General features: G+C 33.4%; 1 non-coding gene across 1 annotated transcript; it reads left to right on the top strand.

The window, feature by feature from the left end:
• The first annotated feature begins 428 nt into the window (after window positions 1-428).
• On the top strand, window positions 429-535 carry LOC128592379 (U6 spliceosomal RNA). The gene has a single exon (XR_008381853.1). It is a non-coding gene; the product is annotated as a U6 spliceosomal RNA (small nuclear RNA).
• The last annotated feature ends 1,695 nt before the right edge of the window (window positions 536-2,230 follow it).

Raw genomic sequence — 2,230 nt, forward strand, 5'->3', positions numbered from 1 at the left:
AGGTGTGGCATGCATAACTGCTGGGGAACACAAAATATTTAGAGATAAATATAAAGCTTGTTTATATAAAGCTTGCGATGAGTGCACAGCTGAGGGTGGATAGCAAGAATTAACAGTGTAACCAATTAGTCTGGGCTCAAGATTCATCTTTATAATATTTGAGTAGTTTGAGAACTGGAGCAGGAGAACTGAATTACAGGGTTGACCCAGAATTCTAACTATAAAAATTTAACTAAATTAGGTAATGACAAAATAAATAAGTATATAATAAATTAGGTAATGTCTATGGCCTGAAGCTACTGATTAGTTGAAACTCCATTCTTTGCATTAAGAAGGTCTTTTATTAATCTTATTATAATCTATAGGGAGTTAAAGCTACTATTGTATACTCTGTATATCATTGGTAAGAATCAAAAAACCTTGGAGTAGTGCTTGCTTCAACAGCACATATACTAAAATTGGAACAATACAGAGAAGATTAGCCTGGCCCCTGTGCAAGGATGACACACAAATACGTGAATCATTCCATATTAAAAAAAAAAAACCTTGGAGTAGAACAAATGAATCCTTTAAGTAACTATAATTTGCATCTGCCATAAGCTAAACTAAATAGATTCATTAATTTATCCTTGTGATCTATCACTTTCAGATGATTTGGCCAATACCATAATATGAAACCTAATTATAAAATACTTTAAGACAGAAGAATTTTTTTGTTAGACAAAGTAGCCCTGACTTTATCCTATAAATGCCATTAAAAGAGGATAGGCTTTCTTTAGCTTCAGGACAATATATTTGTGAATTACACTCAACGTTCCCTTTCTAAGCTTTTAAAAAAGTCTCATTATCCTTTTATCTCAAACAAACCAATAAACAACTAAAAAACAACCAATTTTCAGCCTTGGCATCAGGCTCACCTCTCTCCTTTAGTGGGCCCCTTTGTAATACAGAAACTCTGTAATTAGCACTTATAACTTTATTATTCAGTCCAAGAATAACAAATACATTTAATTTAATATTCCTTTAATATCTTTGATACTTATATTACAAATTTTCATTGCAATAAACTTACCATAACTCTTCTATTTTCTTTTTTTTTTTTAACTCTTCTGTTTTCTGAGCTACCCAAACCAATCTAGGATGCAGACTTGGATAGCTGAGAGAGTATGTACTCTGCCTTCTGCTTGTAATTACCAATTACAAACCAAGACTTTTACCTTTTCACGTTAGAAGAGAAACACGGAAATGAGGGAGGGAGGAAAAGAAGAAGGCAGGGAAATTTGAAGAGTATAGTTTGATGAACTCCTACATTGTTGATTTTTCTCCACCAAACCACCAGCTGATAAGAGTGAAAAATATTTGTCGCATGCCTATTACGTGTCTGACACATTATATACACTAGATTCTTTAATCCAAAGAACATCTGTGAGAAGAGGTAGTACTGTCCTCATTTTCCGATGAATAAGATGAGGTCCACATAACATACCCAAGGCCACAAATAAAAGAGGGAGTTGAGTCAGTCCAAGGGGCACTGTTCTGAAAATCAGGAACGTTTCTTCACTAATCTGCAATTGCAAGTGCAACATATTGAAAAACAGATAATTTGGCCTGCTTTGTTTCCAATTCTCTGGTTCTTTGTTTGCCACCACTGCAGCCTACCTTTTAGAACTAGCAGGAACACTTCAAATAAACACTCTGACCTGTTCTTTACATGAAAGTGCTTTATAGCTGAAGCTGACTCACGCATATTTTCCTAAAATAGAAATCTTTTCCTTTATATCGGAGCCTATAATAGACTTTCACATCTTGTTATATCTAAGAAATAAAGCTCTCTGGTTATACCCTTTTTAGAAGATACATACAAAGCCTCGGAAACCAGGCAGTAAAACATTATATGAAATATTTAATAACCTACAGCTTGTCAATGTTCACATCGATTTAAGAAAACTCTCCAGCAGATGTATCTATATCTATACACAGATGTTATGTAGAGAGAGATATTCCAGTAATAGTAAAGAAGTAAATATGTATAATTCCTAAAGATTTATGACACTAAAAATCTTATTTCTATTTAAAAATAAGATATATGTCAAATGAGCATATCCCCCAAAAATGTTTATTAAACCAAGATTCATTATTTAATAATTATTGAGAGCTGAGTATTATAAGATACTGTTCTGAGTGCTGAGTGAGGAGCAGGAGGGAAAATAAACATGATCCCTGTCCCAAA

Source organism: Nycticebus coucang, chromosome 1, assembly GCF_027406575.1.
Source record: "Nycticebus coucang isolate mNycCou1 chromosome 1, mNycCou1.pri, whole genome shotgun sequence".
NCBI classification, from domain to species: domain Eukaryota; kingdom Metazoa; phylum Chordata; class Mammalia; order Primates; family Lorisidae; genus Nycticebus; species Nycticebus coucang.